The sequence below is a fragment of the Pseudophryne corroboree genome, chromosome 12 (assembly GCF_028390025.1).
Source record: "Pseudophryne corroboree isolate aPseCor3 chromosome 12, aPseCor3.hap2, whole genome shotgun sequence".
Classification (NCBI taxonomy): domain Eukaryota; kingdom Metazoa; phylum Chordata; class Amphibia; order Anura; family Myobatrachidae; genus Pseudophryne; species Pseudophryne corroboree.
The window spans coordinates 99,930,625-99,956,089 of record NC_086455.1 but is presented as its reverse complement, the minus strand read 5'-3'; the positions used below and the strand labels follow the sequence as shown (position 1 = coordinate 99,956,089).

At 49.8% G+C, this 25,465-nt stretch overlaps 1 protein-coding gene across 11 annotated transcripts in view; it reads right to left on the bottom strand.

Annotated features, from left to right (window-relative positions):
- Positions 1–25,465, bottom strand: part of BAHD1 (bromo adjacent homology domain containing 1) — a 534,426-nt gene that overhangs the window by 348,916 nt on the left and 160,045 nt on the right. For 2 of the 11 annotated variants that reach the window (XM_063947810.1, XM_063947812.1), the window contains exon 1: positions 91–395. The exons of 4 other annotated variants lie outside the window; for them this stretch is intronic. The gene's annotated coding sequence lies outside the window, so the exon portion shown is untranslated. Of the gene's footprint in view, positions 1–90; positions 396–25,465 lie in introns of those variants that run through there. 5 more of the 11 variants (XM_063947809.1, XM_063947811.1, XM_063947813.1 and 2 more) reach the window with 3 other exon arrangements.

The following is a 25,465-nucleotide window of genomic DNA, read 5'->3' as shown; positions in this document are numbered from 1 at the left end:
CTGTCACAGTCACCCATCTCTCCCTCTGATGCACACACCACCGCTCAGCTTCGGCTATCCCCTACCCCAACGTTTAACCCGTGACCCCACCTTCATGCCTCCTCACCTCCTCCTGTCCCCGGGTGTCGCAGGTCCCTCGTGCTGTCACCACACTCCCGCCCACGCCACTGTCACGCGCTCACCTGTCACGCAGGAACCCCACCGCACGGCGGCGCCGCTCTAAGGGGGCGGTTGTCGAGGCGATGAAGCGAGGTGCTAGTGGGAGGCTCCTGCGGGTGACAGCGGGGGGAAGGAGGGTTTATAGGTCTCCGGGATCCGCTACGCCGCAGCTCGCAATGACTGTGGTGTCTTCCTGCTACGCCCCCCGCGACCAATGGCTACGCTCGGAAAATGGTCAGACCAATCGTTTGCGGGCGCTCTCCCAACCACATCGACCAATGGGAAGCGGCCGGGAGGGGAGTAGGGACGATGACCAATGAGAAAATAAGGGACGGAGCTGATAGCCAATGGCTGAGTGACCACCGCGAAGGGACCAATTGGGCAGAGGAACGGAGTGTGACGGCATTCCAATGAGAGGCCGGGGCTCTTCCTCACAGGCTCACTCACACACACACACCCAGGAGATGGATATGTGCTGCCTGCTGTATCATCATCCCGTTAACCCCCACCCCTGTCACATAGTGTCCTATCCTCCGTGCGCCTACAGAGCTGTCAGTTACCCGCGTCAGCCACCAGCGGGCTGTGATCACAGTGTCCCGCACGCTGCCGGTCCCTCCCGTCACACTCGCGAAAGTCCCTTCTTATCTACCATCACGTCGTGGTCGCATCATGTACTCCACTCTCCTGCGCGTGGCTAGTGACCACTTTACAACCGGCTACGTGTGCTCTGTGGGACGTATAATCCGATGTTACATGCAAGATACTATCATATATCATATAATATTATATCATATAATACTATCACTATCATATAATGCCACTAACATGCAATCGTGCAGGCTACTCGTCATCACTAGCATGTGGGCTACTCCCCACTAGCATGTAATACCACTAATACCCCTTTCACACCGCATTGCTGGGTCGCACCCAGGGATTTGAACACGGGTCCTACCTGGGTGCTACCTGGATGAGATCATCTCCAAGCGCCATCTGTTCCACTTCTGTGAACGGTTTCCTGGATCGCATGAACCCGGCTTACTCGTTCACGATGGACTGCTACCCGTGCCGGTCGCTACACCCAAGGATATTTCTCTAGCATCCATAAGGGATATTGGGGACAGAATTAGTACGATGGGGTATAGACGGGTCCAAAGGAGCCAGTGCACTTTAAATTTCTTCAACTGGGTGTGCTGGCTCCTCCCCTCTATGCCTCCTCCCACAGGCAGTTTAGAAAAAAGTGCCCTCAGGAGAGGATGCACACTCTGCAACTCCAGAGTTTTTCTTCAGTTTCCTTTAAACTTTTGCTTGTTTCGGTATGCTGTTTGGGCAACAGCATACCTGCGCCATGGGAGTTAGAGGGGGAGGCGGTCACCGGCCTCATGAGGTGCAGAGCTGCTTCTCTGCTGCAGGACCACAGTCCTGAGGGGCTGTTTGTTCAGCGGGGCACTGCGCCCTAGCTGCCGAAGCTTGCTGCACACCCCTACCAGAGCCCGAAGGTGATCGTCGTGGTGAGTAAACACCGGGGGGCCCCGCTAGGGTGAGGCGTGCGGGTGCCCCTGCGTGAGAATGGCGGGAGGTGTGTTGTACCAAACATTTATGTGAGGCCACACAGCCTGTAGAGACATAGCCAGTATAAAAATCTTGTTAGTAGCTCCGGCGCATTAGGGGGAAGGGGGGGCGGAGCTACACCTCAGCGGCATTTTGGTGCCTTCCTCTGCCTAAGCAGCAGCCTCATACAGCTCCTCAAAACGGTCACAGGAAATCTGGTACCGGGTGTAGACAGAGGGGGAGAGCCGCTGTTAGTGCACAGTTTACATTCCTGGGGAATTGTCTCTACTGCAGTATCACTGTTTTATAGTACTACATAAAACGCTGACAGTCTCACAGGGGCTGTACAGCGTTGAGTGCGCTGGTGTCCTCTTCTGTGTCTTCTCTCACATGCAATAGGGCAGGCTTGTTTTGTATTCAGTCTGTGTTGTATGTGTATTGTTTCTGTATTTCATTATGGTGAAATAGAAGTCATGCAATGTGTGTAATGCCAGATTCTTCCCTATTTTATTGGACTCCATATCCTGTGAGCAGTATAGTCAGTCATCACAGAATTCTGATAATAACACGGGGGAGAGTCCAGAGCCTTCCTGGCTGGGGGCTACAAAAACTATGATGTTGGATATGTCATCTCAGCTCACCGCCAATGCCAATAAAACACAACTGCAACAAGCAGGATCTAGCCTAACTGCCAAGGTTGGTGCTTCCCATCCCCCGCTGTCTACTACAGGTGCACAAAAATGTGCTTTACCTGCAATCTTATCAAATCCTGATGATGTACAGGTGGATGGGGATGATGGGGACCCTATTAGTGGGGATTCCACCCCTACACAGGGTACAGAACCCCTCATATTGGCTATACGAGATGTGTTATAGCTCCCCCTGGAGGACACTACTAATCAGCAGTCGTATTTCCGCCCACAAGACAAACTGGCAGTCACTTTTCCTGATTCCAAAGAATTGGATGATTTATTTAAATTAGTCTGGAAAAATCCAAATAAAAAATATCAGGTATCCAAACTGTTTTTAAATACCTTCCCATTTGCCCCTGAAGGCAGGAAATTCTGTGAAGAATCTCCAGCTGTAGACGTCTCAGTCTCTCGCCTTTCTAAAAAGGTGGTGCTCCATGCCCCGGCTCTTTTACTGTAAAGGACCCGGGGGATAGGAAATTAGAGACCACACTGAAATCTATCTACACTGCTGCAGGTGTAGCTCAAAGGCCGGTCATTGCTGGTTGCTGGATGACACATGCTATTCATACATCGGCTACTCAGATTCAGGAGGGTCTTTTGGGTGATATGACCTTAGTTACTACTGTAACTTTCCTAAAACACATTCAGGACACAGCAAGAGTCGTCTGACTCCCTTGAGGAGATTGGCAATATAAATGCTAGAACCACTGCTATGGCTGTGTCTGCATGCAGAGCCATATGGTTGCGTCAATGGATTGCAGATGCTGATTCCAAACGTAATGTGGAATCTCTTCCCTTCTCAGGTGAATAGCTGTTCAGAGGGGAATTGGACGCATGGATCTCAAAGGCTACTGCTGGGAAATCCATGTTTCTTCCTTCAGGGGCTCCGCCAGCTAGGCATACCTACCTGGGACCATCTACTCAGTCCTTTCGGTCCTCCAGATTTCGATCTAGGGCCAGGGGTGCCTCCAATGCAGCTAGAGGCTCCAGAGGTAAGCCTAAGAAATCAACCGTTGCCGGCTCTCAGGAACAGAGCACCAGTTCAGCTTCCACAAAGACTTCAGCATGACGGTGCCCACCCACCCCGAGGGGATCTCGTGGTGAGAGCTTGGTTACGTCACTATAGCCACATCTGGGACGGTTCCTGTCAAGATGCCTGGGAAAGGGACCTTAGCGCTCAGGGTTACAAGCTGGAGTTCGACGGTGCTCCTCCCCAATGATTTTTCAAATCAGGCTTGGCAGTTTTGGAAAATATGCGTGTTACACTACTACTGGCCATCGAAAAGTTGGTCCAGTCCCAGGTCATAGTTCCAGTGCCCCTGCTACAGCAAGGACAAGGTTACTACTCCAGTCTGTTTGTGGAGCCAAAACCAGACGAGTCTGTGAGACCCATTTTGAATCTGATTTCCTTGAATCCTTACCTGAAGGTTTTCAAATTTGGAATCTTTGAGAGCAGTGATCGCGAGCCTGGAACAACAGGAATTCCTCGTGTCCCTGGATATCAAGGATGCCTACCTACATATCCCGATTTGGCCTCCTTATCAGGCCTATCTACGGTTTGCCCTACTGAATGATCACTACCAGTTTCAGGCGTTGCCCTTCAGCCTGTCTACAGCTCCGAAGGTGTTCCAGAAGGTGATGGCGGAAATTATGTTCCAGCTCAGAGTCCAGGGGGTCAACATTGTCCATTACTTGGACGATCTCCTGATAAAAGCAAGTTCCAGGGTGCTTCTACTGCACATAAATCGCACTATCCAACTTCTGTCTCACCATGGGTGGATCTTCAATTTACAGAAGTCTCAACTGGAACCATCTCAAAGGCTCCTATTTCTGGGTATGATCCTGGATACTGTAGCTCAGAGAGTGTTCCTCCCGGAGGACAAGGTGAGAACACTTCAAGAGATGGTTGGCATGGTTCTCCGACCTTCTCGAGTTTCAATTCATCTTTGCATAAAATTGTTGGGAAAAATTGTGGCCTCGTACGAGGCGATACATTTCGGCAGGTTCCATGCCAGACCCTTCCAATTGGACATCCTGAACAAGTGGTCCGGTTCACATCTTCAGATGTACCGAATAATTCAGCTGTCACCTCAGGCCAGGATTTCACTCCTGTGGTTGTTACAGTCTTCCAACCTGCTGGAAGGTCGACGTTTCGGGATTCAGGATTGGATCCTCACGATGGATACGAGCCTGAGAGGATGGGGAGCTGTCACCCAGGGGGTGCAGTTCTAGGGCAGGTGGTCTGCCCAAAAGGCCCTTCTTCCGATCAACATTCTGGAACTTTGGGCTATCTACAATGCTCTGCTTCAGGCCTCCCCTCTACTCAGGGATCAGACGATCCAGGTTCAGTTGGACAACGCCACGGCTGTAGCATACATCAACCGACAGGGTGGGACAAAAAGCAGGGCCTGCAAGCGAGAAGGGTCAAAAATACTTCTTTGGGTGGAAAGAAATGCAAGAGCGCTGTCCGCAATTTTCATTCCAGGAGTGCATCCTCAGGTGTTTCAACAGATTGTCGACAGGTGGGGATACCCGCAGATCGACATGGTGGCATCTTGTCTCAAGAAGAAGCTTCGCTGCTACTGTTCGCGTACCAGAGACCCTCAGGCGAGTGTGGTGAACGCACTGACGTCGCCTTGGTCTTACCGGCTGGTCTACCTATTTCCTCTGATTCCGTTGATCCCAAGGGTGCTCCGGCGGATCAGACGTCTCCGAGTACAAGCAGTCCCGATTGCGCCGGACTGGCCCCAAAGGGAGTGGTACGTAAATCTTCTGGACATGTACGTAGAAGACCCTTGGCCTCTGCTGCTAAGAAAGGATCTTCTTCAGCAAGGACCGTTCATCTATCCGGACTTACGGCAGCTTCGTTTGACGGCGTGGAAGTTGAGCGGAACATCCTAGCTCACAAAGGGCTTTCCAAAAAGGTCATTGCCACTATGGTGCAAGCCAGAAAACCTTTGATGTCAAAACACTATCGTCTAATCTGGAGGAGATATGTCTCCTGGTGAGCGGAGCGCACATATCCGCCTGCGGAGTTTCACTTGGGACATTTCCTGCAGGCTGGTGTGGATAAAGGCTTACGTCTGGGTTCCTTTAAGGTCCAGATTTCAGCTCTCTCAATTTTCTTTCAGAAGAAATTGGCTGTGTTGCCAGAAGTTCAGACCTTCTTACATGGGGTACTCCACATACAACCTCCCTTTGTGCCGCCTATGGCACCCTGGAATTTGGATGTAGTGTTGAAATTTCTACAGTCCTCCTTGTTTGAGTCTCTGATGACGGTAGAAGACAAGTACCTCACATGGAAGACAGTGATGTTATTGGCCCTGGTTTCTGCTAGATGCGTCTCAGAATTGGGGGCCCTATCGTAGGGATGGACATCGAAAGCAAACCATCATATGATGGCAATGCTTCCGCCACTGAAACTTTAGATGCAATGGTTACTAACCATCGCATCAAAGGTATTCGATGGTGAAACTATTTATATGACTAGCGCATGCGCAAAAGCCTGCATTTCTGTTGGCAAGGTGGGAACTGGGATCGGGGGCAGGGCCAGACTCTATTACTTTATCACTGGACAATGTGTGTATAATATACATATACAGGTTGAGTATCCCTTATCCAAAATGCTTGGGACCAGAGGTATTTTGGATATCGGACTTTTCCGTATTTTGGAATAATTGCATACCATAATGAGATATCATGGTGATGGGACCTAAATCTAAGCACAGAATGCATTTATGTTACATATATACCTTATACACACAGCCTGAAGGTAATTTTAGCCAATATTTTTTATAACTTTGTGCATTAAACAAAGTGTGTCTACATTCACACAATTCATTTATGTTTCATATACACCTTATATACACAGCCTGAAGGTCATTTAATACAGTATTTTTAATAACTTTGTGTATTAAACAAAGTTTGTGTACATTGAGCCATCAAAAATAAGATTTTACTTACCGATAAATCTATTTCTCGGAGTCCGTAGTGGATGCTGGGGTTCCTGAAAGGACCATGGGGAATAGCGGCTCCGCAGGAGACAGGGCACAAAAAGTAAAGCTTTTCCAGATCAGGTGGTGTGCACTGGCTCCTCCCCCTATGACCCTCCTCCAGACTCCAGTTAGGTACTGTGCCCGGACGAGCGTACACAATAAGGGAGGATTTTGAATCCCGGGTAAGACTCATACCAGCCACACCAATCACACCGTACAACTTGTGATCTAAACCCAGTTAACAGTATGATAACAGCGGAGCCTCTGAAAGATGGCTTCCTTCAACAATAACCCGAATTAGTTAACAATAACTATGTACAATTATTGCAGATAATCCGCACTTGGGATGGGCGCCCAGCATCCACTACGGACTCCGAGAAATAGATTTATCGGTAAGTAAAATCTTATTTTCTCTATCGTCCTAGTGGATGCTGGGGTTCCTGAAAGGACCATGGGGATTATACCAAAGCTCCCAAACGGGCGGGAGAGTGCGGATGACTCTGCAGCACCGAATGAGAGAACTCCAGGTCCTCCTTAGCCAGAGTATCAAATTTGTAAAATTTTACAAACGTGTTCTCCCCTGACCACGTAGCTGCTCGGCAAAGTTGTAATGCCGAGACCCCTCGGGCAGCCGCCCAAGATGAGCCCACCTTCCTTGTGGAGTGGGCCTTTACAGATTTAGGCTGTGGCAGGCCTGCCACAGAATGTGCAAGTTGGATTGTGCTACAGATCCAACGAGCAATCGTCTGCTTAGACGCAGGAGCACCCATCTTGTTGGGTGCATACAATATAAACAACGAGTCAGATTTTCTGACTCCAGCTGTCCTTGCAATATATATTTTTAATGCTCTGACAACGTCCAGTAACTTGGAGTCCTCCAAGTCACTTGTAGCCGCAGGCACTACAATAGGCTGGTTCAGATGAAATGCTGACACCACCTTAGGGAGAAAATGCGGACGAGTCCGCAGTTCTGCCCTGTCCGAATGGAAAATCAGATATGGGCTTTTGTAAGATAAAGCTGCCAGTTCTGACACTCTCCTGGCCGAAGCCAGGGCTAGAAGCATGGTCACTTTCCATGTGAGATATTTCAAATCCACCTTCTTTAGTGGTTCAAACCAATGAGATTTTAGAAAGTCCAAAACCACATTGAGATCCCACGGTGCCACTGGAGGCACCACAGGAGGCTGTATATGTAGCACTCCCTTAACAAAGGTCTGGACTTCAGGGACTGAAGCCAATTCTTTTTGAAAGAAAATCGACAGGGCCGAAATTTGAACCTTAATAGATCCCAATTTGAGACCCATAGACAATCCTGATTGCAGGAAATGTAGGAATCGACCCAGTTGAAATTCCTCCGTCGGAGCACTCCGATCTTCGCACCACGCAACATATTTTCGCCAAATTCGGTGATAATGTTGCACGGTTACTTCCTTCCTTGCTTTAATCAAAGTAGGAATGACTTCTTCCGGCATGCCTTTTTCCTGTAGGATCCGGCGTTCAACCGCCATGCCGTCAAACGCAGCCGCGGTAAGTCTTGAAACAGACAGGGACCCTGCTGAAGCAAGTCCCTCCTTAGAGGTAGAGGCCACGGATCTTCCGTGATCATCTCTTGAAGTTCCGGGTACCAAGTCCTTCTTGGCCAATCCGGAACCACTAGTATCGTCCTTACGCCTCTTTGCCGTATAATTCTCAATACTTTTGGTATGAGAGGCAGAGGAGGAAACACATACACCGACTGGTACACCCAAGGCGTTACCAGCGCGTCCACAGCTATTGCCTGCGGATCTCTTGACCTGGCGCAATACCTGTCCAGTTTTTTGTTGAGGCGAGACGCCATCATGTCCACCATTGGTCTTTCCCAACGGGTTACCAGCAAGTGGAAGACTTCTGGATGAAGTCCCCACTCTCCCGGGTGAAGATCGTGTCTGCTGAGGAAGTCTGCTTCCCAGTTGTCCACTCCCGGGATGAACACTGCTGACAGTGCTATCACATGATTCTCTGCCCAGCGAAGAATCCTTGCAGCTTCTGCCATTGCACTCCTGCTTCTTGTGCCGCCCTGTCTGTTCACATGGGCGACTGCCGTGATGTTGTCCGACTGGATCAACACCGGTTTTCCCTGAAGCAGAGGTTCTGCCTGGCTTAGAGCATTGTATATTGCTCTTAGTTCCAGAATGTTTATGTGAAGAGACGTTTCCAGGCTCGTCCATACTCCCTGGAAGTTTCTTCCTTGTGTGACTGCTCCCCAGCCTCTCAGGCTGGCGTCCGTGGTCACCAGGATCCAATCCTGTATGCCGAATCTGCGGCCCTCCAATAGATGAGCACTCTGCAACCACCACAGAAGAGACACCCTTGTCCTTGGAGACAGGGTTATCCGCAGGTGCATCTGAAGATGCGACCCTGACCATTTGTCCAACAGATCCCTTTGGAAAATTCTTGCGTGGAATCTGCCGAATGGAATTGCTTCGTAAGAAGCCACCATTTTTCCCAGGACTCTTGTGCATTGATGTACAGACACCTTTCCTGGTTTTAGGAGGTTCCTGACAAGCTCGGATAACTCCTTGGCTTTTTCCTCCGGGAGAAAAACCTTTTTCTGAACCGTGTCCAGAATCATCCCTAGGAACAGCAGACGAGTTGTCGGCATTAACTGGGATTTTGGAATATTCAGAATCCACCCGTGCTGTTTTAGCACTTCTTGCGACAGTGCTAATCCCATCTCTAGCTGTTCTCTGGACCTTGCCCTTATTAGGAGATCGTCCAAGTATGGGATAATTAATATGCCTTTTCTTCGAAGAAGAATCATCATCTCGGCCATTACCTTTGTAAAGACCCGAGGTGCCGTGGACAATCCGAACGTCAGCGTCTGAAACTGATAGTGACAGTTTTGTACAACGAACCTGAGGTACCCCTGGTGTGAGGGGTAAATTGGAACGTGGAGATACGCATCCTTGATGTCCAAGGATACCATAAAGTCCCCCTCTTCCAGGTTCGCTATCACTGCTCTGAGTGACTCCATCTTGAACTTGAACTTCTTTATGTACAGGTTCAAGGACTTCAGATTTAGAATAGGCCTTACCGAACCATCCGGCTTCGGTACCACAAAAAGAGTGGAATAATACCCCTTCCCTTGTTGTAGAAGAGGTACCTTGACTATCACCTGCTGAGAGTACAGCTTGTGAATGGCTTCCAAAACCGTCTCCCTTTCGGAGGGGGACGTTGGTAAAGCAGACTTCAGGAAACGGCGAGGTGGATCTGTCTCTAATTCCAACCTGTACCCCTGAGATATTATCTGCAGGATCCAGGGATCTACCTGCGAGTGAGCCCACTGCGCGCTGTAATTTTTGAGACGACCACCCACCGTCCCCGAGTCCGCTTGAGAAGCCCCAGCGTCATGCTGAGGCTTTTGTAGAAGCCGGGGAAGGCTTCTGTTCCTGGGAAGGAGCTGCCTGTTGCTGTCTCTTCCCTCGACCTCTGCCTCGTGGCAGATATGAATAGCCCTTTGCTCTCTTATTTTTAAAGGAACGAAAGGGCTGCGGTTGAAAAGTCGGTGCCTTTTTCTGTTGGGGAGTGACTTGAGGTAGAAAGGTGGATTTCCCGGCTGTAGCCGTGGCCACCAAATCTGATAGACCGACTCCAAATAACTCCTCCCCTTTATACGGCAAAACTTCCATATGTCGTTTTGAATCCGCATCGCCTGACCACTGTCGCGTCCATAAAGCTCTTCTGGCCGAAATGGACATAGCACTTACCCGTGATGCCAGTGTGCAGATATCCCTCTGTGCATCACGCATATAAAGAAATGCATCCTTTATTTGTTCTAACGACAGTAAAATATTGTCCCTGTCCAGGGTATCAATATTTTCAATCAGGGACTCTGACCAAACTACCCCAGCACTGCACATCCAGGCAGTCGCTATAGCTGGTCGTAGTATAACACCTGCATGTGTGTATATACTTTTTTGGATATTTTCCATCCTCCTATCTGATGGATCTTTAAGTGCGGCCGTCTCAGGAGAGGGTAACGCCACTTGTTTAGATAAGCGTGTTAGCGCCTTGTCCACCCTAGGAGGTGTTTCCCAGCGCTCCCTAACCTCTGGCGGGAAAGGGTATAATGCCAATAATTTCTTTGAAATTATCAGCTTTTTATCAGGGGCAACCCACGCTTCATTACACACGTCATTTAATTCTTCTGATTCAGGAAAAACTATAGGTAGTTTTTTCACACCCCACATAATACCCTGTTTAGTGGTACCTGTAGTATCAGCTAAATGTAACGCCTCCTTCATTGCCAAAATCATATAACGTGTGGCCCTACTGGAAAATACGGTTGATTCGTCACCGTCACCACTGGAGTCAGTGCCTGTGTCTGGGTCTGTGTCGACCGACTGAGGCAAAGGGCGTTTCACAGCCCCTGACGGTGTTTGAGTCGCCTGGACAGGCACTAATTGATTGTCCGGCCGTCTCATGTCGTCAAACGACTGCTTTAGCGTGTTGACACTATCCCGTAGTTCCATAAATAAAGGCATCCATTCTGGTGTCGACTCCCTAGGGGGTGACATCCTCATATTTGGCAATTGCTCCGCCTCCACACCAATATCGTCCTCATACATGTCGACACACACGTACCGACACACAGCAGACACACAGGGAATGCTCCTAACGAAGACAGGACCCACTAGCCCTTTGGGGAGACAGAGGGAGAGTTTGCCAGCACACACCAAAAGCGCTATATATAACAGGGATAGCCTTATAATAAGTGCTCCCTTATAGCTGCTTTATATATATCAAAATATCGCCATAAATTTGCCCCCCCTCTCTGTTTTACCCTGTTTCTGTAGTGCAGTGCAGGGGAGAGACCTGGGAGCCGTCCTGACCAGCGGAGCTGTGAGAGGAAATGGCGCCGTGTGCTGAGGAGATAGGCCCCGCCCCTTTTCCGGCGGGCTCGTCTCCCGCTATTTAGTGAATCCAGGCAGGGGTTAAATATCTCCATATAGCCTCTGGGGGCTATATGTGAGGTATTTTTAGCCTTTATATAGGTTACATTTGCCTCCCAGGGCGCCCCCCCCCCAGCGCCCTGCACCCTCAGTGACTGCGTGTGAAGTGTGCTGAGAGGAAAATGGCGCACAGCTGCAGTGCTGTGCGCTACCTTTAGAAGACTGCAGGAGTCTTCAGCCGCCGATTCTGGACCTCTTCTGACTTCAGCATCTGCAAGGGGGCCGGCGGCGCGGCTCCGGTGACCATCCAGGCTGTACCTGTGATCGTCCCTCTGGAGCTGATGTCCAGTAGCCAAGAAGCCAATCCATCCTGCACGCAGGTGAGTTCACTTCTTCTCCCCTCAGTCCCTCGTTGCAGTGATCCTGTTGCCAGCAGGACTCACTGTAAAATAAAAAACCTAAGCTAAACTTTTTCTAAGCAGCTCTTTAGGAGAGCCACCTAGATTGCACCCTTCTCGGCCGGGCACAAAAATCTAACTGGAGTCTGGAGGAGGGTCATAGGGGGAGGAGCCAGTGCACACCACCTGATCTGGAAAAGCTTTACTTTTTGTGCCCTGTCTCCTGCGGAGCCGCTATTCCCCATGGTCCTTTCAGGAACCCCAGCATCCACTAGGACGATAGAGAAAAACAAAGGTTTCACTATCTCACTCAAAAAAGTCCGTATTTCGGAATATTCCGTATTTCGGAATATATGGATATGGGATACTCAACCTGTATAATATACACAATGCCCAATGATGAAGTAACATTGCCCCCACAGTGCCCGATATACAATGCCCCCACAGTGCCAGATATACAATGCCCCCCTGTGCCAGATATACATTGCCCCCACTGTGCCAGATATACAATGCCCCCACTGTGTCAGATCTTCACTACAATGCCCCCACAGTGCCAGATATACAATGCCCCCACAGTGCCAGATATACATTGCCCCCACAGTGCCAGATATACAATGCCCCCACAGTGCCAGATATACATTGCCCCCCTGTGCCAGATATACATTGCCCCCACAGTGCCAAATATACAAATTACAATGCCCCCCTGTGCCAGATATACAATGCCCCCACAGTGCCAGATATACATTGCCCCACTGTGCACTCATTGCCCCCCCCCCCCCCCCCTTACCGCTGGCTCTGTTTCTTCTAGGTGAGGAAAGCAGAACGCACCACCTCTCCTGTCCCTCAATTCTCTTTGATGCCCAGTCTCACTCTCCAGCGGCGGCATCAATCTGAAATGAGGCGCCGGTTCGTTAGCCAATCTGGCTGCCTGTCCGCGAGCTCTGATTGACTAGCAAACCGGTGCCTTATTCAGATTGACCCCGCCGCCGATGGAGAGTGAGACTGGGCATCAAAGAGAATTGAGGGGCAGGAGAGGCGCTGCGCTCTCCTCCCCTCACACAGAACGAAGCCAGCGGGATGCACTATGGTGGACGGCCCAGCGGTACGGCGTACCGGCTGGGAATTTCTTACCAGTACGCCGTACCGCCATACTTGCAGCACTGAGCAAGACTCCTGTGCAGTGACTGACACTGCGCCATGTGCATCTCCTCAGTGCTGGACAAAGACTACAGGAGAGAAATCATAATAGCCTTCACCTCTGAAAATTCCTCTATAGGCATAAAGCGACTAACACCATCAGAGACAGATGTTGGTAACATTTGGGACCAAGCTCCAAAAAGCTTCCCTTTTTGGAGCTTGGTACATAAGGTTCAGACTCAGTACCCTTTCACAATAATGTAGATGGCAACTGGCTCAGTGCACGGTTTGCTTTGCTGTCTCACATGGGACCAATTCTGCGACTATGGTGTGGAGTTTGTATGTTCTTTCCATTTTTTGTGTGTTTTCTTTTGGTTCTTCCCACAGTCCAAAACATACTCAAGCAAGGACTTTGTCCATAGCCCTCCTAAATGATGCCCCCTGATCAGTGGTGGTGTATAGCTGGAGTGATATAAAGTTCAGTGACGTCACTCTGTCTCCTCCTCTGAATCCTCCTGAGCTCCGTGTGTCTGTGGCTTTTGCTGTGTGAGTGACTGCTGCTGCTGCAGGGTGAGGTCTGTGCTCTGATTGGCTCTCTGAGTCAGTGAGAGCCAATCAGAGCTAGCAGTGGGCCCTGTTGCCAAGCAGCAGCCTAGAGAGGGGAGGGGGTTCGGGGACTGACTGAGCAGGCTCATGTCTGAAGCAGAGAGAGTGTCAGACAGCCTCCAATGAACTTAGGAAGTTTCCCTGATACAGACACAGCAGCAAGGGGATGCATAGCTATTGGTATTTAGAAAAAACAAGCCACCATCGGAAGACCATCAAATTACTATCATTGGATTAGGCTTACTATCCAACAGGTCTATGTGTCGGCAGCCTTACCTGTTCCTCAATCTCTGAAGGCCCACTCTACAAGGTCAGTGGGCTCTTCCTGGGCGGCTGCTTTGCAACTATGCCGAGCGGCTACTTGGTCGGGGAAGAACACCTTTGTGAAATTTTACATATTTGATACCCTGGCCAAAGAGTATACCCAGTTTGGGCAGGTGGTGCTACAGCAGTCTCTGCACGTTCCCGCCCATACTGGAAGCTTTAGGACATCCCCATCGTACTTATTCTGTCCCCAATATCCCTTATGGATGCTATAGAAAATAGGATTTTAAATACCTACCGGTAAATCCTTTTCTCGTAGTCCATAAGGGATATTGGGGTAATTCCGAGTTGATCCGCAGCATCAAGTTTGTTAGCAGTTGGGCAAAACCATTTGCACTGCAGGTGTGGCAGATATAACATTTGCAGAGAGAGTTATCTAAATTGCAGTGTAAAAATAAAGCAGCCAGTATTTACCCTGCACAGAAACAAAATAACCCACCCAAATCTAACTCTCTCTGCACATGTTATATCTGCCTCCCCTGCAGTGCACATGGTTTTGCCCAACTGCTAACAAATTTCCTGCTGCGATCAACTTGGAATTACCCCCATTGGGCGCACGACACTGTGCGGTGACTTCTATAGGTTATCTGTTATGTGTTTCCTGTTCAGCTGTTGCTGTTTTTCTATTGCTGGCCAGGTTACGTTATGGTGTGCTGGTGTGTAAATCTCACCACACTTCTTGTTATCATATTTCCTTCTCTCAAGTATGTTGTTTCTCCTTCGGGCACTGTTTTACCTATAACTGCCTGCGGGAGGGGGGCATAGAGGGGAGGAGCCAGCACACCCAGTTGAAGAAATTTAAAGTGCACTGGATCCTTTGGACCTGTCTATACCCCATCATACTAATTCTGTCCCCAATATCCCCTATGGACTTCGAGAAAAGGATCTACTGGTAGGTATTTAAAATCCTATTTTCAACTGGGTGCTTTCACACTGCACAATATCCCGGGATGCTGCACATTTAAATAACCCGGGATATTGCCAGCAGTGTGAAAGCGGTAACATGCCAGCTACTCAACACTAGCCTGTAATACCACTAACATGGGTTACACACCACTAGCCTGTAATACCACTAACATGCAGCATGTGCAGGCTACTCATCACTAGCATGTACACTAATACCACTAATATGGGCTATTCACTATTAGCATGTGATATCACTAATACCCCTTTCACATTGCACAAATAACCCGGTATCGACACGGCATATTGCTGTGTCGAAACGGGTCAGTGTGCGATGTGAAAGCACTTTCGCTTAATTAGCGGGTCGCCTGACCCGGTAATTCAACCCGGTAAAAAAGAAGGGTTATTACCGGGTTGAATACCTGGTCAGGCGCAGTGTGAATGGGAGCCGTTTTGATGCGACACGGCTCCCATTCACAGCATAGGGAGAGGCAACGCAGGAGATGAGCTTATCTCCCAGCGCCGCCTCCACCCCGCCCCAGCTGCTGCTGCGCCCTGCCGCTGCTATGGCAACCGGCCCGGTATATTGCCGGGTTGGAAGGCAACCAAAGTAGCGCAAATGCCGGATCCCACCCGGTAAGGACACGTTTCTCTTACCGGGTGGGATCCGTCATTTGCGATCTGAAAGCGGTATTTCATGCAGGCTACTCACCACTAGCATGTAATACTACTAACGTGGGCTATTCACCACTAGCATGTAATACCACTAACATGCGGACTACTCACCACCAGCATGTAATGCCACTAACATGCGGACTACTCACCATCAGCATGTAATGCCACTAAAATGTGGACTACTCACCACTAGCATGTAATGCCACTAACATGCGGACTACTCACCACTAGCATGTAAAGCCACCAGCATGTGGGCTACTCACTCCTAGAATATCATACCACTAGCAAGTAATACCACTAACATGCGGGCTACTCACCGATAACATGCAAGCTACTCACAACTAGCATTTAATTTATTTTCCCTAACATCCTAGTGGATACTGGGATGACATTAGTAACATGGGGTATAGATTGGCCCCATTGTAGCCTGGCTTTTAAAGAAATCAATAGTGTATGTTGGCTCCTCCCCTCTATGCCCCTCTTGTAGACTCAGTTTAGAAAAATGTGCCCAAGGAGTCGGGTGTATTCCATTGGAGCTCCAGAAAGTTTCTTCAATGTTTTATTTAGTTTGTTATTTTCAGACAGCACTGTTGGCAACCAGTCTGCCTGCGTCATGGGAGTTAGGGGAGAGACTGAACCAACTTCCTATAGAGTTAATGGTTCGTATTCCCGCTGACTGGACACTAAGCTCCTGAGGTGCTGTTTCAAATACCCCCAGGGTGTGAGAACACGCCGGCAGCATGCCGCCACCCTTTACAGATGCCGAAGTAGACGCGGTGTGGTGAGTTATTACACCGGGGTCCCGGTTAGCGGGTCCCCTGTGACAATGGCGGCATTAGGGCACGGCGAGCTGCGCCCAGACTGGCGCTGAAGTAAAAGGGATATTAATCTCCCTTTTACATGTAAAAATCCTAATTATAGCCAGTATAATCAGTAAGGGGCTGCTTGCCATTGAGGGGGCGGGGCTTCCTGGAGAGCGGGACCAGACGCTGAAAGGCGCCATCTCCTGCTGCTGCTGACTGCCAGGCTGCATGCTGAGACTGCTCCTCCAGAGAACCCACTGAATCACCAATTGTACTGGTACCAAGGGGTTTTATAGTGAGGGGGGAGCATATACACAGCGGTGACACTGCTGTAGTGTTAACATTATTTTTATATATATATATATATATATATATATATTTCTCTAACGTCCTAGTGGATGCTGGGGACTCCGTAAGGACCATGGGGAATAGACTGGCTCCGCAGGAGATAGGGCACTTTAAGAAAGCTTTGGATTCTGGGTGTGCACTGGCTCCTCCCTCTATGTCCCTCCTCTAGACCTCAGTTAAATCCTGTGCCCAGAGGATGAAGGGCGCACTGCAGGGAGCTCTCTTGAGTTCTTTGCTACAGAAAGCATTTTTGTTTTGGATTTTTACTTTTTTACAGGGAGCACTGCTGACAACAGGCTCCCTGCATCGAGGGACTGAGGAGAGAGGGGCAGACCTACTTAACTGATAGGATCTGCTGCCTCGGCTACTGAACACCATTAGCTTCAGAGGGGGTGAACACAGGTTCGTCCTGGGCGTCCACCCCCGGAGCCGCGCCGCCGTTCTCCTCACAGAGCCAGAAGAGCAGGAGCAAGAAGACGTCTCAGGCGGCAGAAGCCTTCAGCTTCACAGAGGTAACGCACAGCACTGCAGCTGTGCGTCATTGCTCCACATCACCTCACACACTCCGGTCACTGTATGGGTGCAGGGCGCAGGGGGGGGCGCCCTGGGCAGCAATAGTAACACCTCTTGGATGGCAAATAGGTATATACATGTACAGCTGGGCACTGTACATGTATATAATTGAGCCCGCGCCATTTGTTCACAATTTTGAGCGGGATAGAAGCCCGCCGCCGAGGGGGCGGGGCTTCTCCCTCAGCACTCGCCAACGCCATTTCTCTCTCCATAGAACGCTGAGAGGAAGCTCCCCGGACTCTCCCCTGCTTACACACGGTGAAGGGGGTTTAAAAAGAGAGGGGGGGGGGGGCACATAATTGGCGGATACAATATAATACAGCGCTGCTGGGGAAAAACATTCTGTGTTGGTCTCCAGGTTGTTGCGCTGGGGTGTGTGCTGGCATACTCTCTCTCTGTCTCTCCAAAGGGCCTTTCAGGGGATACTGTCTTCAGAAAAAGTTTCCCTGGGTGTGGGCAGTGTGTCGGTACGGGTGTGTCGACATGTTTGAGGAGGAAGGCTCGCTAAATGTGGAGGGGGAGTGCTTGAATGTTAGGTCACCGTCGGCAACGCCGACACCGGACTGGGTGGATATGCTAAATGTCTTGAATGCAAATGTAAATCTTCTGCATAAAAGATTAGACAAGGCTGAAGCTAGGGGCCCCATATCCCAGGTCGCTGACACAGATACCGACACAGATACTGACTCTAGTGTCGACTATGAGTATGCAAAATTACAGCCGAAGGTGGCAAAAGGTATTAGGTACATGATTATTGCCATAAAGGAGGTTTTGCATATCACGGAAGAACCCCCTGTCCCTGACACGAGGGTTCACATGTATAAAGGGAAAAGGCCTGAGGTCACGTTTCTGTCCTCATTTGAGCTAAGCGAATTATGCGAAAAGGCTTGGGATTCTCCAGATCGGAGACTACAGGTTCCCAAAAGGATTCTCATAGCGTATCCCTTTCCACAGGAGGATCGGATACGATGGGAATCTGCGCCTAAAGTAGACAAGGCGCTGACACGCTTATCCAAGAAGGTGGCACTGCCTTCTCCGGATACAGCTTCCCTCAAGGATCCTGCTGATCGCAAGCAGGAAATCACCCTGAAGCACATTTACACACATTCAGGAACTATAGTTAGGCCGGCCATGGCGTCGGCCTGGGTTTGTAGTGCTCTCGTGGCATGGGCAGACTCCTTATCTACGGAGATTGACACCTTAGATAGGGATACCATCCAAATGACCATGGAGCATATTAGAGATGCTGCCTTGTATATGAGGGATGCTCAGAGAGACATTTGTTTACTAAGCTCTAGAATAAACGCTATGTCTATTTCTGCTAGGCGGCTCTTGTGGACCCGACAGTGGACGGGAGACGCCGACTCGAAGCAGCATATGGAGTCATTGCCGTACAAGGGGGAGGAATTGTTTGGAGAAGGCCTCTCGGATCTAATCTCTACTGCTACGGCCGGTAAATCTAATTTTTTACCTTATGTTCCCCCGCAGCATTCTAGGAAGGTACCGCATTATCAAATGCAGTCCTTTCGTTCCAATAAAAACAAGAAGGTACGAGGATCGTCCTTCGTTGCCAGAGGTAAAGGTAAGGGAAAATGGCTGCACTCAGCTAGTTCCCAGGAGCAGAAGTCCTCCCCTGCTTCCGCAAAGTCCACAGCATGACGCTGGGGCTTTCCGGGGGGAGTCAGATCAAGTGGGGGCACGTCTTCGTCTTTTCAGCCACGTCTGGGTTCAATCACAGGTGGATCCCTGGGCAATAGAGATTGTTTCCCAGGGATACAGACTGGAATTCGAAGACATGCCCCCTCACCGGTTTTTCAAATCGGCTCTGCCTGCTTCCCCGTCAGAGAGGGAGCTAGTGTTAGCGGCAATTCACAAATTGTACATTCAACAGGTGATAATCAAGGTTCCTCATCTCCAGCAAGGAGAGGGTTATTATTCATCCCTGTTTGTGGTACCGAAACCGGACGGTTCGGTCAGACCCATTCTAAATCTAAAATCCCTAAACCTGTACTTGAAGAGGTTCAAGTTCAAGATGGAATCGCTCAGAATGGTCATCGCCAGCCTGGAGGGAGGGGATTGGATGGTGTCCCTGGACATAAAGGATGCGTACCTTCATGTTCCGATTTTCCCCCCTCACCAGGCGTTTCTGAGATTTGCAGTACAGGATTGTCACTACCAATTTCAGACGTTGCCGTTTGGTCTTTCCACGGCCCCGAGAATTTTCACCAAGGTAATGGCGGAAATGATGGTGCTTTTGCGCAAGCAGGGGGGTCACAATTATCCCGTACTTGGACGATCTCCTTATAAAGGCGAGATCTCGGGAGAAGTTGCTGGACAGCGTGTCTCTGTCCGTGAAGACGTTGCAGAGGCACGGTTGGATTCTCAATTTACCGAAATCCCAGCTGGTGACTGCAACGCGTCTGACCTTTTTGGGCCTGATTCTAGACACAGACCAAAAAAGAGTTTTTCTTCCGGTGGAGAAGGCTCAGGAGCTCATAGCCCTGGTCAGGAACCTTTTAAAGCCAAAAAAGGTTTCTGTGCATCATTGTACAAAAGTTCTGGGGAAGATGGTGGCTTCATACGAGGCCATCCCCTTCGGCATGTTCCATGCGAGGACCTTCCAATGGGACCTATTGGACAAATGGTCCGGGTCCCATCTACATTTGCAGAAACGGATCACCCTGTCTCCCAGGGCCAGGGTATCTCTCCTGTGGTGGCTGCACAGTGCTAACCTCCTAGAGGGTCGCAGGTTCGGCATTCAGGACTGGATCCTGGTGACCACGGACGCGAGCCTCCGATGTTGGGGAGCTGTCGCACTGGGAAGAAATTTCCAAGGTCTCTGGTCAAGCCTAGAGACTTGTCTCCATATCAATGTCCTGGAGTTAAGGGCCATTTACCATGCCCTACGCCAGGCGGAGGAATGGCTTCAGAACAAACCGGTTCTGATTCAGTCGGACAATGTCACGGCAGTGGCTCATGTAAACCGCCAGGGCGGCACAAGGAGCAGAGTGGCCATGGCAGAGGCGTCCAGGATTCTGCGCTGGGCGGAATGCCATATAAGCGCGCTATCAGCAGTGTTCATCCCAGGGGTGGACAACTGGGAGGCGGACTTCCTCAGCAGGCACGACCTGCATCCGGGAGAGTGGGGACTTCATCAAGAAGTCTTCACACAGATCGTGGATCGGTGGGAACTGCCTCAAATAGACATGATGGCGTCCCGTCTCAACAATAAGCTAAAGAGGTATTGCGCCAGGTCAAGAGACCCTCAGGCGGTAGCGGTAGACGCTCTGGTGACACCATGGGTGTTCAGATCGGTCTATGTGTTTCCTCCTCTGCCTCTCATACCCAAGGTGTTGAGATTAATAAGACTAAGAAGGGTCAGAGCAATTCTCATTGTTCCAGATTGGCCAAGGAGGACTTGGTATCCGGATCTGCAAGAGTTGCCCACAGAAGATCCGTGGCCTCTTCCTCTAAGGCAGGACCTGCTGCAGCAGGGGCCCTGTCTGTTCCAAGACTTACCGCGGCTACGTTTGACGGCATGGCGGTTGAACGCCGGATCCTAGCGGAAAAAGGGATTCCGGAGGAGGTCATTCCTACCCTGATCAAGGCTAGGAAGGATGTGACATCGAAACATTATCACCGTATATGGCGGAAATATGTTTCTTGGTGTGAGGCCAGAGCTGCTCCTACGGAGGAGTTCCATTTGGGCCGTTTGCTTCACTTCCTTCAAACGGGAGTGAATTTGGGCCTAAAATTAGGGTCCATAAAGGTCCAAATTTCGGCCTTATCCATTTTCTTTCAAAGAGAATTGGCTTCTCTTCCTGAAGTACAGACTTTTGTGAAGGGCGTGCTGCATATTCAGCCTCCCTTTGTGCCTCCGGTGGCGCCTTGGGATCTTAATGTGGTATTAAGTTTCCTCAAGTCACCTTGGTTTGAACCACTCAAAACAGTGGAGTTGAAATACCTCACTTGGAAAGTGGTCATGTTGTTGGCCTTAGCTTCTGCAAGGCGTGTTTCAGAATTAGCGGCTTTATCATATAAAAGCCCATACCTGATTTTTCACGTGGATAGGGCAGAGTTGAGGACTCGGCCTCAATTTCTGCCCAAGGTGGTCTCATCTTTTCATATGAACCAACCTATTGTCGTGCCTGTGGCTACACGGGACTTGGAGGATTCTGAGTCCCTGGATGTGGTCAGGGCTTTGAAGATTTATGTGACCAGTACAGCTAGGATCCGGAAGACGGAAGCTCTGTTTGTTCTGTATGCGGCCAACAAGGTTGGCGCTCCTGCTTCAAAGCAGACTATTGCTCGCTGGATCTGTAACACGATTCAGCAGGCGCATTCTATGGCAGGATTGCCATTACCTAAATAGGTTAAGGCCCATTCCACTAGGAAGGTGGGCTCTTCTTGGGCGGCTGCCCGAGGGGTCTCGGCATTACAGCTTTGCCGAGCGGCTACTTGGTCAGGATCCAACACTTTTGCGAAGTTCTATAAGTTTGATACCCTGGCTGAGGAGGACCTTGTGTTTGCTCAATCGGTGCTGCAGAGTCATCCGCACTCTCCCGCCCGTTTGGGAGCTTTGGTATAATCCCCATGGTCCTTACGGAGTCCCCAGCATCCACTAGGACGTTAGAGAAAATAAGATTTTACTTACCGGTAAATCTATTTCTCGTAGTCCGTAGTGGATGCTGGGCGCCCGTCCCAAGTGCGGACTTCTTCTGCAAGACTTGTATATAGTTATTGCTTCAAAAAGGGTTATATTATAGTTGGTCGGTCTTGAACCGAGGCTATGTTAATTGTTCATACTGTTAACTGGGTAGTTTATCACAAGTTATACGGTGTGATTGGTGTGGCTGGTATGAATCTCGCCCTTTGATTACAAAAATCCTTTCCTCGTACTGTTCAAATCCTCTGGGCACAGTTTCTCTAACTGAGGTCTAGAGGAGGGACATAGAGGGAGGAGCCAGTGCACACCCAGAATCCAAAGCTTTCTTAAAGTGCCCTATCTCCTGCGGAGCCCGTCTATTCCCCATGGTCCTTACGGAGTCCCCAGCATCCACTACGGACTACGAGAAATAGATTTACCGGTAAGTAAAATCTTATTTTATATATATATATATATATATATATACACACATACCCAGTGGAGCGCTGCTCTGACTCAGGTATTGTGTGCTGGTCCCAATCCTATCTGTGTCACACCATTCAGGGCAGTCTGAGGTTATTGTGCTGTTTCACTAACTGTATTGTCACTGCACTGTGTTTTCTCTGACGTCCTAGTGGATGCTGGGACTTCCGTAAGGACCATGGGGAATAGCGGCTCCGCAGGAGACTGGGCACAAAAGTAAAAGCTTTAGACTAGCTGGTGTGCACTAGCTCCTCCCCCTATGACCCTCCTCCAAGCCTCAGTTAGATTTTTGTGCCCGAACGAGAAGGGTGCATGCTAGGTGGCTCTCCTGAGCTGCTTAGAAGTAAAAGTTTAAATAGGTTTTTTATTTTCAGTGAGTACTGCTGGCAACAGGCTCACTGCATCGTGGGACTAAGGGGAGAAGAAGCGAACTCACCTGCGTGCAGAGTGGATTGGGCTTCTTGGCTACTGGACATTAGCTCCAGAGGGACGATCACAGGTTCAGCCTGGATGGGTCCCGGAGCCGCGCCGCCGGCCCCCTTACAGAGCCAGAAGAGCGAAGAGGTCCGGAGAAAGCGGCGGCAGAAGACGTTCCTGTCTTCAAATAAGGTAGTGCACAGCACTGCAGCTGTGCGCCATTGCTCTCAGCACACTTCACACTCCGGTCACTGAGGGTGCAGGGCGCTGGGGGGGAGCGCCCTGAGACGCAATAAAACACTATAAAAACCTTATATGGCTAAAGAAATGCATCACATATAGCTCCTAGGCTATATGGATGCATTTAACCCCTGCCAGTTTTCCTGAAAAAAGCGGGAGAAAAGGCAGCCGAGAAGGGGGCGGAGCCTATCTCCTCAGCACACAAGCGCCATTTTCCCTCACAGCTCCGCTGGAAGGACGGCTCCCTGACTCTCCCCTGCAGTCCTGCTACAAGAATCAGGGTAAAACAAGAGAGGGGGGGCACTATTGGCAGCTAATATATAATACAGCAGCTATAACAGGGAGTAACACTTATATAAGGTTATCCCTGCATATATATATAGCGCTCTGGTGTGTGCTGGCAAACTCTCCTCTGTCTCCCCAAAGGGCTAGTGGGGTCCTGTCCTCTATCAGAGCATTCCCTGTGTGTGTGCTGGGTGTCGGTACGATTGTGTCGACATGTATGAGGAGGAAAATGATGTTGAAGCAGAGCAATTGCCTGTGTTAGTGATGTCACCCCCTAGGGAGTCGACACCTGACTGGATGGTCGTATTTAAAGAATTACGTGACAATGTCAGCACTTTGCAAAAAACTGTTGACGACATGAGACAGCCGGCAAATCAGTTAGTGCCTGTTCAGGCGTCTCAGACACCGTCAGGGGCGCTAAAACGCCCGTTACCTCAGATGGTCGACACAGACCCAGACACGGATACTGAATCCAGTGTCGACGGTGAGGAGACAAACGTAATGTCCAGTAGGGCCACACGTTACATGATCACGGCAATGAAGGAGGCATTAAACATTTCTGACACTACAAGTACCACAAAAAAGGGTATTATGTGGGGTGTGAAAAAACTACCAGTAGTTTTTCCTGAATCAGAGGAATTAAATGAGGTGTGTGATAAAGCGTGGGTTTCCCCCGATAAAAAACTGCTGATTTCTAACAAATTATTGGCACTATACCCTTTCCCGCCAGAGGTTAGGGCACGTTGGGAAACACCCCCTAGGGTAGATAAGGCGCTCACACGCTTATCAAAACAAGTGGCGTTACCGTCTCCTGATACGGCCGCCCTTAAGGAACCAGCTGATAGAAGGCTGGAAAATATCCTAAAAGGTATATACACACATACTGGTGTTATACTGCGACCAGCAATCGCCTCAGCCTGGATGTGCAGCGCTGGAGTGGCTTGGTCGGATTCCCTGACTGAAAATATTGATACCCTGGATAGGGACAGTATTTTATTAACTATAGAGCATTTAAAGGATGCATTACTATATATGCGTGATGCACAGAGGGATATTTGCACCCTGGCATCAAGAGTGAGTGCGATGTCCATTTCTGCCAGAAGGGCGTTATGGACGCGACAGTGGTCAGGTGATGCAGATTCCAAACGACATATGGAAGTATTGCCGTATAAAGGGGAGGAGTTATTTGGGGTCGGTCTATCAGACCTGGTGGCCACGGCAACGGCTGGAAAGTCCACCTTTTTACCCCAGGTCACCTCTCAGCAGAAAAAGACACCGTCTTTTCAAACTGTCCTTTCGTTCCTATAAGAACAAGCGAGCAAAAGGCCACTCATTTCTGCCCCGGGGCAGAGGAAGAGGAAAAAGACTGCACCAGGCAGCCTCTTCCCAGGAGCAGAAGCCCTCCCCCGCTTCTGCCAAGTCTTCAGCATGACGCTGGGGCTTTACAAGCAGACTCAGGCACGGTGGGGGCCCGTCTCAAAAATTTCAACGCGCAGTGGGCTCACTCGCAAGTGGACCCCTGGATCCTGCAGGTAGTATCACAGGGGTACAAATTGGAATTCGAGACGTCTCCCCCTCGCCGATTCCTGAAGTCTGCTCTTCCAACGTCTCCCTCCGACAGGGAGGCAGTATTGGAAGCTATTCACAAGCTGTATTCCCAGCAGGTGATAATCAAGGTACCCCTCCTACAACAGGGAAAGGGGTATTATTCCACGCTGTTGTGGTACCGAAGCCGGACGGCTCGGTGAGACCAATTTTAAATCTGAAATCCTTGAACACTTACATAAAAAGGTTCAAATTCAAGATGGAATCACTCAGAGCAGTGATAGCGAACCTGGAAGAAGGGGACTATATGGTATCTCTGGACATCAAAGATGCTTATCTCCATGTCCCAATCTTCCCTTCTCACCAGGGGTACCTCAGGTTTGTGGTTCAAAACTGTCATTATCAGTTTCAGACGCTGCCGTTTGGATTGTCCACGGCACCCCGGGTCTTTACCAAGGTAATGGCCGAAATGATGATTCTTCTTCGAAGAGAAGGCGTCTTAATTATCCCTTACTTGGACAATCTCCTGATAAGGGCAAGATCCAGGGAACAGTTAGAGTTCGGAGTAGCACTGTCTCAGGTAGTGCTACGTCAGCACGGGTGGATTCTAAATATCCAAAAATCACAGCTGATTCCAACAACACGTCTACTGTTCCTGGGGATGATTCTGGACACAGTCCAGAAAAAGGTGTTTCTCCCGGAGGAGAAGGCCAGGGAGTTATCCGAGCTAGTCAGGTACCTCCTAAAACCAGGCCAAG